At 49.4% G+C, this 16,361-nt stretch overlaps 1 protein-coding gene across 7 annotated transcripts in view; it reads left to right on the top strand.

Annotated features, from left to right (window-relative positions):
* Positions 1–16,361, top strand: part of ASAP1 (ArfGAP with SH3 domain, ankyrin repeat and PH domain 1) — a 344,867-nt gene that overhangs the window by 19,826 nt on the left and 308,680 nt on the right. The window lies entirely within an intron of this gene.

A 16,361-nucleotide genomic window follows, 5' to 3' on the forward strand; every position in this document is an offset into this window, starting at 1 on the left:
AGGTGCCACGCCTGCTGAGGTGAGACCAGAAGCCTGCCCCAGGTCTCCTGGAGGGTTCATGCCCTTGAGGCTGGGTCATGCCAGGCAGCGTGCCACCTCCAGTGGGTACCAACCTCAGACCTCCTCAGGGTCTCCCAGCCCTGGTCATCCCTCCTCTGGGCCACATCCTTAATAACACCTCTGGAGAGTGAGGCCCAACGCTATCAGAACCAAAGGCCTGAGTTTAACCAGAAACAGGAAATGGGGTCTTTTCATAGATTTCACCACAAAAGACAGGACTAAAAAAAAAAGCCCATTTATGGTATGATTCTGTTGATAGGAACTCTCCAGAATAGGCAAATCTATAGGAACAGAAAGTTATACTGCTCTTCTTTGCCAGGAATGGGTGGAGATGGAGTTGGGGGGCAGTCGATGCTGATGGGTGGGGGTTTCTTTGGGGGGCAGTGAAAGTGTTCTCAAGTCCATTGTGGTGATGGTCACACGGTTCTGAGCTATAGGAAAACCGCTGAGGAGTTCCTGCTGTGGTGCAATGGGATCCACAGCATTATTGCAGCTCCAGGACCCAGGTTCGATCCCTGGCCCGGCAGAGTGGGTTAAAGGATCCAGCATGGCCCAGCTGTGGTGTAGGCGCAACTGTGGCTCGGAGCTGATCCCTGGCCCAGGATTGCCATGTGCCTTGAAGAGTCCAAAAAACAAACAAACAAACAAACAAAACTCCTCTAAACCCCAAACCGTTGAACTGTATACTTTAAATGGATAAATTGTATGATATATGAATTATATCTTATCAAGTTGTTACAGCAAAAGAGACAAAAGCTCCATCTGCTGCTGTTCTTTTTTTTTTTCTTTAAAATTGATTGCTGTTTTTTTGTGTGTGTCTTTTTTTTTTTTTTTAGGGCCGCACCTGCAGCATATGGAGGTTCCCAGGCTAGGGGTCGAATCGGAGCCGCCGGCCTACACCACAGCCACAGCAACAGCAGATCCGAGCCTCGTCTGCGACCTACACCACAGCTCAAGGCAATGCCGGATCCTTAACCCACTGAGCAAGGCCAGGGATCAAACCGGCAACCTCATGGTTCCTGGTCGGATTCATTTCCACTGCGCCACGACGGGAACCCCTTGATTGCTATTTTATTCCTTAATAGTGCAAATCATCTGTGCCTTATACCTTGTCTTCTTTTTCCTCCTTTCCTCCCCCTCCCTTCCTTTCTCCCTCTCTGTCTTTTCCCTGCTTTCCTTTAGGTGAGTCCCACCTCCCTGTAGTCTGTGTAGGTCCTGTGCACCTGACCTAACCCGCCTCCTCCTCTGGACCCGTAGGCATTACCCAGCCAGTGGCGTGTTCCAGCCCCGGGCCACAGAGATTAGGTCAAGGATGCCCACACGCAGAGTCAGCCCTGGGACTTTGACTGGAACTACAGGCGAAGAGAGGCTTGCTTTCCGCAGGGATGACTGAGCTGCGACTAGATGTAAAGCTGAAATCAGGGGCCTCCTTAGGGCCGGCCTGCCTGAGATACCTCTGTCACCCCTCCAGGATTTCAGAGCCAGCCGATGGAGTGTAACCCCTCTCGGACCATGTCCTTCGAGCCCCTGAATCTAGCCGTGCCCAAAGTTTCATCCATCCCCGGACTTCTAGGTCAGCCCATAATTCCAACTCCCCCCCTTATGTGTTTATTTTTTTATTTAAAATCTTAATTTCTTTTTTCTTTTTGGTCTTGCCCACAGCATGTGGACGTTCCCGGGCCAGGGATTGAACCCATGCCACAGCAGCAACCCAAGCCACCGTAGCGACAACACCAGGTCTTTAACCTGCTGAACCACAGAGGAACTCCTCCCCCCTTTTTAAAAAGCCAGTAGGTGTTGGGTTTTCTTTCTTTTGTTCTTTTCTTTTCCTTAATTTCTTTTATTTTGTCTTTTCTAGGGCCGTACCCACAGCATATGGAGGTTCCCAGGCTAGGGGTCAAATTGGAGCTGTAGCTGCCGGTCTACACCACAGCCACAGCAACATGGGATCCGAGCTGCATCTGCGACCCACACTACAGCTCACGGCAACGCTGGTGGATCCTTAACCCACTGAGCGAGGCCAGGGCTCGAACCCAAGTCGTCATAGATACTAGTCAGATTCTTAAACCTCTGCACCACAGTGGAAACTCCCAGTGTTGGGTTTTCTGCCTCAGGAAATAGGTCTAGGTGTGGCTTCTGCAAACATGGGTCCCCTAGGCTTACACGATTCGGATGACCCCTTTCCACAACAATCCCAGCGCCGTGAGAGGGAACTGGTCCTTCCGCCCTGTCTCTTGGATCAGAACAAGCCAGGAGGACTGCTTCCACAGAGGAAACAGGCTGACGCTGGAACGTCCTGACCTGGCACACGAAGTCCTTTGTAAGGGCCCCGGATGGCATCTGGGGGACCGCCCAGCGCCTGTCTTTGTGACCAGGGGATGGGCCTGCTCTCCTCTTGTCGCAGCCCCCTTGCCTGTGTGTGTGTGTGCGGCTGGGGCCGGGATATGTACTGCAGCATGGCCTCCCCTTCTGGCCTGGGGTCCTCTCATTTTTTTCTTTCCTTTTTGGTTATATATTATAAACCACTTAAGTCACCCTTACTGGAGATTTTCTGTGTTTGTAGCAAGGGGGAGGGGTGCCCCCATCAGCTCAGGCTGCTGTGTTGCCAGAGTGAGACGTGTCTCATGTGCTTTCTGCTCTGTCCCCTGGTTCCCAGGAGCACAGCAGGTGGGGGGCCCGGGCATGATCTTTCTCCTTTTATCCCCATGGCACCTGAGGCTTTGAGGAGCCCATGGACTTTTCCACTGGATGGATTTGTCCTCGTAGCCGGGAGGAGAGGCCAAACCTGCTGCTTTGGGGCATGAATATTCCTACCTCGGACCCAGTTCCTGTGGATCTTTGTCATTTAGGAAAGATGGAGTTGGGGGAGGTGGGAAGCCTTGATTGCTAAGAGAAGTTTGGCACATGTCAGGCCCCAGAAGGTGCTGCTCAAGGGGACCTACGTTTGAGACAGTTGCAAAGCAAGAGGCTTGCAGGACTTCATGGCACTGTTGAGCAGTTGGCCACTGGACTCTGATGGGAAATAAAAGAATGCCCGAGAGTTTAGGCCTTGTTTAGGTGATCATTCATTCACTCAACAAACATTTGCTAGCCACAGGATCTTCTGGTTTCCCGTCTTTTCCAGGAGAGGAGGGATGGGGGTGTGGGGCCGCTTTGCTTACAGCTCTCTTGTGCCCACCTGGGTGATTTTTCCCAGGGCCTTCCTATCTAAGGGGCATTCTGAGTTTGGTGACCCCAGTGCTGGTGACGTGAGTGGTGGAGGGAGTGGACTCAGGCCGGCAGTGAGTCAGCGGCTTCCAGGCGCAGCATCTGCCCATGTCACCTGCCACAGCTTGGAGACAAAGAGCTGTGAAGTCGAAAAGGTTTACATCTTCAGCAGGAGGAAAGAGGCTTGTCTCTGAAGAAACTTCATTTTGAAAATAAGTCTTGGAGTTCCCATTGTGGCGCAGCAGAAACAAATCTGACTAGGATCTATGAGGTTTTGGATTCGACCCCTGGCCTCGCTCAGTGGGTTAAGGATCTGGCGTTGCAGTGAACTGTGGTGTAGGTCGCAGACGCGGCTCGGATCTGGTGTGGCTGTGGCTGTGGTGCAGGACAGCAGCTATAGCTCTGATTCGATCCTTAGCCTGGGAACCTCCATGTGCCGTGAGTGTGGCCCTAAAAAGACAAAAAAATAAATTAAAAAAATTTTAAAAATGAAAAGAAGTCCTATAGACAGTGGCTGATTGTTCTGAGTTTACAGGCAGTGAAATTCCTAAGAAGCAGAGATGGATTTCCGGAAAGAAGTTTGCGGCCTGGGATTGCCCCAGTGATGCTTGGTCACAAGGCTCCCTCAGGCTAGGACTGGCTGGAAAGTAGTTTCTTCTCGGGCTTCGTGTTCACCCGGAGGTGGTGGAATAGGAAAACGGGGTTTAGGTCACATGAGTCTTTCTAGTTTCCCATTTTGCAGCTCATACAGAAGTCTTTCCCTTGTTTGTTTGAATCTCATTCTGATCATATATTTGGTCAGCAGGTGTTTACTGAGCACCCACGAAGCATGTCACATTATCATCATTATTGCGTGACCCTGTTATTGTGTTGAGTCTTGGACACAAATCGCCTCTGCCTTCAGGAATGAGATGAAACCCATGAGTCAGCCTTCTTGGCGGCCACACCTGCTCTTCCTTTTCTCTGCCAGACTGTTCTCTTTCTCTTTCAAAGCCATCTGCCTCCAGGAAGCCTTCCTTGGTTGAACCTGCCCTGCTGTAACCATTCGTCAAATATTGCTGTGTGCCTGCTGCATGGCAGCCCCTGGGCCAGGGCTTTGGGGGTCAAGGTCAGAGATTTAGAGGAGAGTAAGATTTGGTTCCTATTCTGGAGGAACTTTTGGTCCTAAGTGTGGTTATGGAGCAACGTTAGTCTCTGTATGTGGAGGGTTCTAGAATGTTCCTGCAGTTATTTCAGTGTGGCATTTTGCCCTTATTTCCTATTCTTAGGTATTATACCTGTTGTGACTGTAAGTCGCCTGAGGGAAAGTGTCAGCCCATCAGAAAGTATTTATTGGGAGTTCCTGTTGGGACTCAGTGGTAACAACCCAACTAGTAACCCTGAGGATGCGGGTTGGATCCCTGGCCTTGATCAGTGGGTCGGGCATCTGGTGTTGCTCTGAGCTGCGGTGTATGTTACAGACACAGCTCAGATCCACGTTGCTCTGGCTGTGGTGTAGGCCGGCAGCTGCAGCTCTGATGCTATCCCTGGGCTGGGAACTTCCATGTGTCTCAGGTGTGACCCTAAAAAGCAAAAAAAAAAAAAGAAAAAAGAAATAATAATAATAATCTGAAGCTGCTTCCAGCTCCTTCGTTGTTGTTGTTTTGGCCACTCCTGGGGCATGTGGACATTCCTGGACCAGCTCCTCTGTGAACCCAGTTTATTCCAAACTCTGTACTGTTTCTAAACTTTGTGCTAAGTTCATTTTTGTAGGTACCACCAACTCTTGATTCCTCTGTGCCTTCCATCAGAGGAAGGTGCCCAATTTAGTTTTTTATTTTTCTTTTTGTCTTTTTAGGGCTGCACCCACGGCATGTGGAGGTTCCCAGGCTAGAGGGCGAATCAGGAGCTGTTGCCACCAGCCTACGCCACAGCCACAGCCACGCCAGATCTGAGCCACATCTGTGATCTACGCCACAGCTCATGGTAACACCGGATTCCTAACCCACTGAGTAAGCCCAGAGATCGGCCCCGAAACCTCATGGTTCCTAGTCGGATTCATTTCCACTCCATCACAACGACGGGAACTCCCAGGTGCCCAATTTAGATATGGCATCTGTTGAACTGTTGAAGGAATGAGTGGACAGATGGGTGGATGGATGAATGAGTCTGGCAAAATAGAGGGTAGAGTCATTGTATGTATTTCATGATTTTATGATGTAATAGGCAGTATAATTGGCACTTGTTTGCTACAGACCGACAAGTGGAATTCCCTTCCTTTTCTTAGCAGCAGCGCAGATAAGCATGGATTCCACACCTGGGGTTTCTGAGCCACAGGTAGATGGGGAAATTGCGGGGTGAACATTCCTGCAGGGCAGCTGCAGGAATTCTTTGGGTGATCTGAAGGAGACGGTTTAGGCTTCTCATTTCTCGAACTTACGGCCTCTAAGGACTGCTCCGGGCTTTACCTGGAAGAGACTTGAACATTTCTTAGACATTATTTCTTTTGATTCTGAGATGCCTTTGATCGCAACATGCGTTCTTGACATGATCACAGCGTTGGAGGAGAAACAGAAGCTCTGCCACATGTAGTTTCATTGATGGGAAGACACACTGTGTTCCAGAAATGGTGAGACGTGAAAATAGGGCTGTCATAGGAAGGAAGGAATAATGCGATTCCAAAGAGTGTTGTCAAGTCGGTTGCCCCGGTCGGTTGATGTTGATCAGACCTACTCCAGGGAGTTAGGAGTGAGCTTTAGTGGTGAGGCTGGTCTTGCTGGCTTGTTACACGTCTTTTTTAGTCCTAGCCCTGGGAGAGAAGTCCGTACAGCGAGATCTCCCTCCCAAGGTTCCCAGGCTAGGGGTCTAATCGGAGCTGTTGCTGCCAGCCTCCGAGCTGCGTCTGTGACCTACACCACAGCTCACGGCAACGCCGGATCCTTAACCCACTGAGTGAGGCCAGGGATCGAACCCGCAACCTCATGGTCCCTAGTGGGATTTGTTTCTGCTGCACCACGGCAGGAACTCCCGCTTCTGCTTTCAAAGCCTAGTGGGATTGGCAGGAAGGAATAGTCTTTTGGAGCCAGACGGATCTAGGTTCCACATACCAGCTGTGCAGACCCTCAGAAGATGCTCATCCAGCCTTAGCCTCAGTTTCCTCTCTGTAGAATGGAGCAATAATAATGCCTGTCTCCTAGGGTTGCTTTGAGGATTAAAGAAGTTATTGTTTGTGTGGTCTGGTACACATAGGACATGGATAAGCAGCTTTCCATGCAGAATCCTTTCCATCCTGACCCCCTTTTCCTTGGGCAGGGTGGAGGCCAGGCTGTGGCTTAGCCTCCCTGACTGTCCCCAGGGCAGTGGCCAGTGGATGACCACAGGATGACCAGCTATAGGTCATCCGATGTCCATGATGCTGGCCTTGCTGAGAGGCTGCCAAGTCAGGACCTCGGCTGCTGACATCCTTTCTAGTTGTGGGTTGTCCCTGGAGGGGCATTTGTCCACCCAGACATCCGCTCTGTCCTGCACTTCTCATGTCCTTGTGTGATGGCCCCATCCGAGAGTATTATTTCTCGGGCACTTCTCGCCTGGCCCTTGGTGGCGGAGAGCAAGCTCTCAGGCAGGAAGTCTCAGCAGTTGCTTGCAGGAGGATGCACTTGGCCTTGAATGGACTTGTGAGCATCAAGGGAACGTGTGGGGCACCAGTGTTGTCTGCTGCCACTCCCACTTTCCAGAAGAAGACACAGACTCACAGAAGCGAAGTTCACGGCCCAGAGTCACACAGCATTAGAGGGGAGAGCCGGTGGTGGGAGCTGAGTCTTCCTGCTCCAAAGCCTGTTCTCTTTCCAGTGCTTGGGAAAGTCCCCAGCCGGCCGCCTGCTGCTCCTTCACCTACGCAGTGAGCCCCGGGGCAGCGGCACAGATGGCTCTGGGCTTAGTGTGCTCGCTGAGTGTAAACACATGATTGTTTGCAAGGACCTGATCGTGCTATTAGAAACAGCCGGTAGCTCAACAAACCCTAGGCACCTGCAGATTTCACACTCGACACTGGCAGCTCTTCCCAGAGGACTGGGAAGGGACTGTCATTTTGCAGTGGCACAGGCAGAGTTGAGCCTGCTCCTGCAGGCACAAGGAGGGGGCACGTGGCTAGTGAGTGAGCCCAGCCGGCCCCCAAAGCCATAGCTCTCCAGGTGACTTGGGTGTTCTCAGCTCACAGCCTGTTTCTCTGGCTTTGACTTGTTTTAAGAGCCACACAATTCTCAGGATGCAACTTTTGAAGAAGCTGATGATTGGGAGTTCCTGTCGTAGGTCAGCGGAAAGGACTCCGACGAGCATCCATGAGGATGCTGGTTTGACCCCTGGCCTCATTCAGTGGCTTAAAGATCTGGCGTTGCTGTGGATGTGGTGGCTGGCAGCTGCAGCTCCGGTTCGACCCCTAGCCTGGGAACTTCCATGTGCCTCCTGGCTGGCCCTTAAAAAAGAAAGAAAGAAGTTTAGGATTTATTATTCACCCGTAGTTCATGGGTTCCCGTGACACCCAGCACTTGGTCTTTTTCTCATTTGGTTAAGGTCTGATTCTCTCTTTTTTTTCTTCTCATTTTAAGATCTTTTATTTTTTGGCCATACCCACAGCGTGCAGAAGTTCTGGAGCCAGGGATCAAACCCGCACGTGCCACAGCAGTGACAATGTTGGATCCTTAACCCCGCTGAGCCACTAGGGAACTCCAAGGTCTGATTCTCTTAAACATGGGCTCTAAGCAGAGACCAGGCTGATTTTGCCAACCATGATTATATCTTTGATGTTTATTTAGCTTGCCAAACATTTTTTCAATAAATGAATGAATGGATGGTTGCATTTTTCTAACAGATGAGTCTCATTTATGGGAAGCTGTAGCCGATAGGAAATAGCATGCAGTAGGCACTTACTAGATGCTTGTGAGGCAGGTCCTGTGGTGTGTTCCCATCCAGATTAGGTCACTTATGGAAGTTCATTCTGCCTGTCGTGTCTGTACCGGTCTCCCTGCCCCCACTGGACTGTGGTCTCAAACCACCCAAGTTTGCCTTCTCACTGCAGCCCAGGGTGCAGTCCACGCAGGAAATGGGATCTAAGACATGGTCGTGGTCATTGCGAGTTTATAATCCAGCAAGAGAGTGCTTCTGGTTTTGTGCATCATGACTTCTTTGGAGGGGAGAGACGCAAACCATCTTTGTTCTTTTAACCAGTGAGGGAGGGGCTGGGCCAGTGGTGACGTCATTGTGGGTTAGAGCACCTCAGCTGTACTTGGCTTTCTTGGGCTGGGCTTCTGCAGAGTCTGGTCTGCTTCCTCCTGTAGCCTACCTTGATTGGGTCATCCTGGGCAGACGGAGCCAGTAGGAGCAGCCCATCCCAAAGACTTGCTGGTGGGCAGGAGGAAACAGCAAGGGTCCAGAGTTACCTGGCCGAAGTCATAGGTGAATAACTCAGGGCTGCTCAGGGCAGGTAGGGAGGCAGGGCTGGTTGCTTACTAGTGGATGTGGAAACTGAGAGACCTAGTAATTGGTACAAGATCCCCGTGACCAACTCAGGTGGTCTCTGGATTCTCTTTTTTTGTTTTTTGGCCATGACCATGGCATGCGGAAGTCCCCAGGCCAGGGATCAAGCTTGCATCACAGCAGTGACGTGAGGTGCTTCAGTGACAATGCTGGATCCTTAACCCACTGCACCAAAAGGGAACTCCCACCACTCAATTCCTGAATGGCTTCAGGAGAAGAGGCTTGACTTACTTATTTGAAACAATCGGAAAATAATCCCAAATGGGATGTATTCAGTCACAATTCACACTGCTCTACCTGGCATGGTAAGTACAGCTCTGAACTTTGAAGTCAACTATCCCAAGTTTGAATCCTGAATCTGCTTTTACCAAGTAGCCCTGTGATGAGATGTTACATCACTCCTGTGGGCCTCCGTTTTCCTATCGTAACATTCAGACAATCACAGTTTCTGGTAGAGTTGTGATGCGGATTGAATATGATAATGAATGTGCCTAGGATGAGTCTGGTACCTAGAGAATGATCAGTAGGGGATGCTGTTATTATTATTTTATTTATATTTTGATTGATTGATTTTGCTTTTTAGGGCCTCGCCCATGGCGTATGGAGGTTCCCAGGCTAGGGGTTGAATCAGAGCTATAGCTGCCGGCCTACGCCAGAGCCACAGCAATGCTGGATCCGAGCCACATCTGCAACCTACACCACAGCTCACGGCAACGCCGGGTCCTTAACCCACTGAGCAAGGCCAGGGATCGAACGCACAACCTCATGGTTCTTAGTCGGATTCATTAACCATTGAGCCAGAACGAGAACTCCTGGAGAAAACTTTTTGAAAGAGAAGGCTTTTCAAGTGGGGCTGGACAAACTGGACTTTGAATAGGTAAGAGGAAGATTGCAGAATTTGTATTCAGGGTTTTTTCCTTAGGACCCTAGTTTTCTAAATACAGTTCCTACAGAACAGGAAAGCATCACATCAGTAAATAGGAAAAGTGTTTGCCGTGATGCTATGGGAACAAAGAAAACTGTTCGGGCTGTAGCCAGCTGCAGATGACTCGAGAGGTCATAACATCCTCTATGAAAGGATGCAGATCCCAGCGTCCGTGAAGTCACTTCTGTTGACTAAAACTCAACACCTATTTGGGGATTGGCAGTAAAGAAGGGCTGATGTACCCAGTGATGTATGCCCCTCTTCCTGCATAGCATGCAGGATGGCTGTTGGGACAAGGTACCGTAATTCACTGAATAGAATTTCAATGGAAAAAGCAGAAGTGTGGGTGGGTTAAACATTCGACGCTTGATGGTAATGAATTCTGGTTCAGTCTAGCAGGGAGGTGCTTTAAATCTTCTGTCACTGGTGGCAGGCGGAAGTGAGAGGTTATAGAGAAGAGCACCCATGTTCACTCACTCCTCTGACGTCTGTTTATTGAGCATCTAGTTACAGATGCTGTGTGTTCCCTGCTGTGTGTCTGAGCCTCTCCGGGAGGGCTCTGCAGATGATACCTGTTTCCAGGGAGGGCTTCCTGCTTCTCTGAAGCCATCCCCCAGCTGTGCTCAGCCAGGGAGGCATGGGAGTTATAAACGCCAGAGCTTCCTTACCTGGGGTGGCAATTCTGAGTATGTTCCTATCTCTCTGAGGGTCCCCAGTGGGATCGCACCCCAGGAGCCAGAGTGGTAACCTGCATGACCTCGGACTAGTTCCCTAACCTCTGAGTTTCAGATTCTTGTAGGATGGTTGTGTGGATTCAACAAGATGATGATGTTATTACCATCGCTACTGGTTACCATTTTGCCAGGTGCTTGAACTACGTTATCTAATTCTTAGTGATTATATGCGATAAGTACTTTAATTATTTCAGTTTTAAAGATGAGAAAACTGAAGTATGAAAGGATAAGTAACACACCAAAGAGCTATCTTCTGAGTTCTGACCTAGATGCATTTGTTCTAAGGGCCAATTTTTAAAAAAAATTTTTTTAAATGGCTGCACCTGAGGGCCTATGGAGGTTCTTGGGCCAGGGATTGAATCCCAGCCACAGCTTCGACCTACACCAGATCCTTTAACCCACTGCAACAGGCTGAGGATCAAACCTCAGCCAACTTTTTTTTTTTGTCTTTTGTCTTCTTAGGGCCACACCCAAGGCATATGGAGATTACCAGGCTAAGGGTATAATCAGAGCCACAACTGCTGGCCTACGCCAGAGCCACAGCAACGCCAGATCCGAGCCACGTCTGCAACCTAATACCACAGCTCACAGTAATGCCGGATCCTTAACCCACTGAGTGAGGCCAGGGATTGAACCTGCAACCTCATGGTTCCTAGTCGGATTCCTTTCTGCTGCGCCATGATGGGAACTCCCAACTTTTAATAATAAGCCAAACTGTTAGAATACAAAATCTAGTGAAGAAGCTGTTGCTATTACTATTAGCAAATGCTCAGCATATAATTGGTGCTCCATTTATTTGTTGAGTTAAAAAAATTAATGAGTAAGGGAGTTCCCGTTGTGGTTCAGTGGGTTAAGAACTTGGCATAGTGTCCATGAAGGTGCAGGTTTGATCCCTGGCCTTGCTCATAAGCAGCAGCATAGGTCACAGATACGGCTTGGATCCTTCATTGCCATGACTGTGGCATAGACCTCAGCTGCAGCTCCCATTTGACCTCTAGCCTGGGAACTTCCGTATGCCGCAGGTGCAGCCATAAAAAAAAGAGGGGATGCATGAATGAATGAATGAATGCTAGTTTCTTGAGATTGTGAACTTTTTTTTGTAGTCTTGCCTGTCTTCCTGGCACACGGTAGGTCCCAAACAAATAATCCTTGACTGAATGAGTAAATGAATGCAAAGTGGTATTTCTTTTTAATTTACTGGTAGTTCCCTAGTTCTAAGAAAATCATGTTAATTGAAATGCATCATTCGTTTGACTTTTACAAAAGCCAGTCCCAGAAAGGAAATAGCCTTAAAACCCTAACAGTATGTATCTCTGGGTACTGGTATAATAAAAATATTTTACGGAGTTCCCATTGTGGCACAGTGGAAACGAATCCGACTAGGAACCATGAGGTTGCGTGTTCGATCCCTGGCCTCAGTGGGTTAAGGCTCTGGCATTGCCATGAGCTGTGGTGTAGGTCTCAGATGAGGTTCAGATCTGGCATTGCTGTGGCTCTAGAGTAGGCTGGCAGCTGTAGCTCCGATTAGACCTCTAGCCTGGGAACCTCCATGTGCTGTGAGTGCGGCCCTCAAAAAGACAAAAGACAAAAAATTTTTTTTTTTTTACTTTCATGGCTTTTGTGATGGACTTGGGTTACTTTCATATGGAAAAAAATAACCTCTGTTAAAAAAAATCAGTCTCAGAGTTCTCTTGTGGTGCACCCAGTTAATCTGGCATTGTCACTTTCGAAGCTTGGGTGGCTCCTGTGGTGCAGGTTCTGTCCCTGGCCCAAGAACTTCCACATGCCATGGGTGTGGCCCTAAAAAGTCAGTCTCAAAGCATCAGTAGTCGAAAAGCAGTGTGGGTGCAACACTGACATATACGTAGATACTAAGCTAATTCGAGGGGATTCAGAGTCGAGGAAGCAGGATGCGAACTGGCTGGTGTCACACCTCACCCAGCTCTTTCACACACCATCTCTCTGGGGGTTCACACCCGTCTAGTGACGTAGGTCAGGCTAGGATGCTGGCCTCATTTCACAAACAAGGGACCCGGCAGCCAGAGAAGCTCCCCGACCCAAACAATGCTCTGCTTTGGGGCAGACCGTCCTGGAACTCAGGGCATTTGACTTGAATCCCCGCGGCCTTTCCACTCGTTCTGCCAGTGTCTTGGGAAGACCCATGAAAGGAGGAAGGCCAAGGCTGGAGGTGGATTGGTGGACCAGGGACTCAGGTGACAGCTGTGGGTCTCATGAGCATCGTTGAGTTCTTGTAAGGAGGGAAGCCTGGCTTAGACTTTTTGAGTCAGACTGTGGTTCATGTTTGATCCCTGGCCTGGGAACTTCCATGTGCCACGGGGGCAGCCAAAAAAAGAAGAAGAAAAATAGAATTTAGAACTATTATGGGATACACTTTGTCTAATCCCATTAAACACTCTGCTTTGTGAGACCCACCGTGAAACTGGGTTGGGATCCCAGTTTTTTTTTTTTTTTTTTTTTGGCCGCTCTGGCATATGGAATTTTCCCTGGCCAGGGATCAGGTCCGAGCCTAAGTTGTGACCTATGCCACAGCTTGGCAATGCCAGAACCTTTAACCCACCATGCCAGGCTGGACTTGAACCTACATCCTGGTGCATTGCATCACAGTGGGACCTCCTGGGATCCCAGTTCTGCCACACATTGTCTTGGGCACACTATTTCATATCTCTGAGCCTTGATGTTCTCATCTGTAAAGCTGGCCTGATGCCTACCTTTCAGGATTGTTGTGAGGGTCAAGTTGGCACCGAGGAGGGGTGTTTACTGCAAGAGGTGGCTTTGCTGGTTGTCATCACACCTGTGCAGTCTGTGTACAAGCTTTTGCATTTTCCAGTTTGGATCCTCATTGGTGTCCATAAGTTAGCGTTCCCGTGTGTATCAGTCAGCTTTTGCTGAGTAACAACAACCACAGAATTGCAGTGGCTTGCCTGACAGCAGGTGTTTTATTTTCACGAGTCTGTGGGTCAGTTGAGGCTTGGCTGTTGCAGGCTGGGCTTGGCTGGCTCAGGCTGGACTTCAGGTTGGGTTCACATCTGTTCCATGTGTCTTCACTGGGGGGTCCAGGCTGAAAGGCAGCAGCAGAGAGGGGTTAGGGAGACAGACGTACGCCTCGGGTGACACATCACAGGAGAGCAACAGGGAGACTTGGGCCCAGGACACGGTTGCTTCCATCCTCGTTCCAATGACTTAAACAAGTCAATCCAGACTTTTCCAGAACCCGGTGGGGGACGGGAAGAACCAGCACCTGCTGTAGTGGGATGTACTACAAGTCGCGTGACAAGGGCAGGGTGTGCAATTCAAATTCAGGTCGGGAGTGACAGGTAGGAGCAGTCTGTACTCTGTCTTAGTTTGTATGCTTGGATGAAGCGAGGAAAGCAGAGGAAAGGCGAGGTGAGGAGGGAGCGGGGAGAGACACTGATTATTTATGCAAGACGTGTACTGAGTCACGCTGGGCTCAGGAGGGGAGCGTCTGGGGAGATCACGGTGTGTGATTCTGAGGGAGAGCATATGTTTACGCTTATGCCAGCACCACGCTGTCTTGATTATTTCAGCTTTGTCGTAGGTTTTGAAATCGGGAAATGTGAGCCGTCCATTGGCTTTCCTGAGTTTGTTGCATTGCCATATGAATTTTAGGATAAGATTATCAATTCCCCATCGAATTTAGATGTGTGATTCAAAGCCCAGGAAGATTCAGCCAATTACTGTTGGCATCTAAGGCTTGAAGAAAGGGGCTTGACCATTTATGCAACAAGTATTGATTCAATACTGTGCTGGGCACCGTGTAGCTGGTGCTGGGGATGCGCCAGTGAGAAGATCCAAACACCATCTTTGGACTCACATCGCTTATACTCAGATCAAATCAACAGATGTTAATCAGTCTTTTTTTTTTTTTTTTTTTTTTTTTTTTTTTTTTTGTCTTTTTGCTATTTCTTTGGGCCGTTCCCGCGGCATATGGAGGTTCCCAGGCTAGGGGTCCAGTCGGAGCTGTAGCCACCGCCCTATGCCAGAGCCACAGCAACGCGGGATCCGAGCCGCGTCTGCAACCTACACCACAGCTCACGGCAACACCGGATCGTTAACCCACTGAGCAAGGGCAGGGACTGAACCCGCAACCTCATGGTTCCTAGTCGGATTCGTTAACCACTGCGCCACGACGGGAACTCTGTTAATCAGTCTTCACATACATGAATGCATAGTTAAAAACTGAGATAAGGAGTTCCCGTCCTGGTGTAGCTGGTACGAATGTGACTAGGAACCATGAGGTTGAGGGTTCGATCCCTGGCCTTGCTCAGTGGGTTAAGGATCCAGTGTGGCCATGAGCTGTGGTGTAGTCACAGATGTGGCTTGGATTCTGTGTTACTGTGGCTCTAGTGTAGGCCAGCAGCTGCAGCTTCAATTCGACCCCTAATCTGGGAACCTCCATACGCCACGAGTGTGGCCCTAAAAAGCAAAAAAAAAAATTAAAAACTAAGATAAAATCTGTGATCTAATCTCCTGAAGGGGTAGGAAGAGATTCCCTGAGGTTGTCAGATTTAAAGAAGTACAGGAGTCATTGTATAACTACAAATGTAATAAATTAATTGAGTAGTAAAAAAAAATAAAAGAAATAAAGAAGTACGGGAGTTAACTAGGCAAAGTGAGTGAGGAAGCCTAACAGGCAGAGGGAATAGCATGGGCAAAGGTCCGGGGGCAGAAGGATGGTGACAACTTGCAGGGTCTGGAAGAAGGACATGTGGCTGCAGCACTGAGCCCAGGTGGACACGTTGAGGTCAGGGAGGTGGGCAAGAGTCAAACTGTGTTAAATGATTTTTATCCTGAAGCACTTAGAAGCCACTGAAGAATGTGAAGCTCGAGGTGGAGAGGTGACACAATCAGATTTGTGTTTTAAAGAGTTTATTCTGGGGAGTTCCTGTCATGGCACAGCAGAAACGAATCCGACTAGTATCCATGAGGATGCAGTTTCAATCCCTGGCCTTTCTCAGTGGGTTGGGGTGCCGGTGTTGCTGTGAGCTGTGGTGTAGGCCGGAAGCTGCAGCTCCAATTTGACCTGTAGCCTGGGAACCTCCATATGCCACACTTGTGGCCCTAAAAGAGAAAGAAAAAAAAAAAAAAAAAAGAATTAGGAGGCAGTCGAAGCAGCCTAGTTGAGAACAATGGAGGGTTGGTCCAGGGTTGTGTCATTGGTGATGGAGAGAGACAGGTTGAGAGGTGTTCAGGAAGCAAGAGACACATGGCTTTTAGGGATGGATTCCATACAGGCTGAAGGGAGATGGTATGTCCAGCGGCTCCCCTAGTTTCCGGCCCGAGGCGGAGGTACCACGCCTAGCTGGGGAATCACTGGAGAAGGACCTGGCGGGTCCCCTGGCCTGTCTTGTTTTCACATCCCCACCTCTGTTTCCCCTTCATTCCAAAAATATTGAAGCTGTTCCCTTATGTAACACCTTTAATCCCAGACTTCCTGTTCTCTGTGCACTCAGCAATTAATTAAGTTTCGGTATGCCTGAATTAATTAAAGTCCTCTCTCCAGCTCAGAAATATGTGGATTCCTATTTCTCCACCATCTTCCTGGGGCCGATTCCCTTGGCTGGGGGGATGCCTCCGCTTCCCACAGGCACACAGCTGCGGCTGTCTGTCCGTCTGCCGCACCTGTCAGTGCAATTTGATTTCATGTTTAGGAGCCCAGGTCTAGAGATGTTAATGACTTGTAAATTGCTCTCCAACGTTGAGCTAGAAATAGAACGCAAGTTCCTGAGTGCAGGGATTCAGCGCTGGAGATGTCAGCCCTAATGTGGATTGCTGACATTGTGGTTTCCCCAATTTTCCTTCCCATTCTGGACAGCCACTCTGGTATGAGGACATTCCTAACAAGGGTCCTGGTCTGAGATGATGTCTTCTGCCTCGTCCTGCTG

The sequence above is a fragment of the Sus scrofa genome, chromosome 4 (assembly GCF_054392235.1).
Source record: "Sus scrofa isolate SSC_HxYL_T2T_F1_AM1 chromosome 4, Sscrofa_HxYL_maternal_Yorkshire_Landrace_v2.0, whole genome shotgun sequence".
Taxonomy (NCBI): Eukaryota; Metazoa; Chordata; class Mammalia; order Artiodactyla; family Suidae; genus Sus; species Sus scrofa.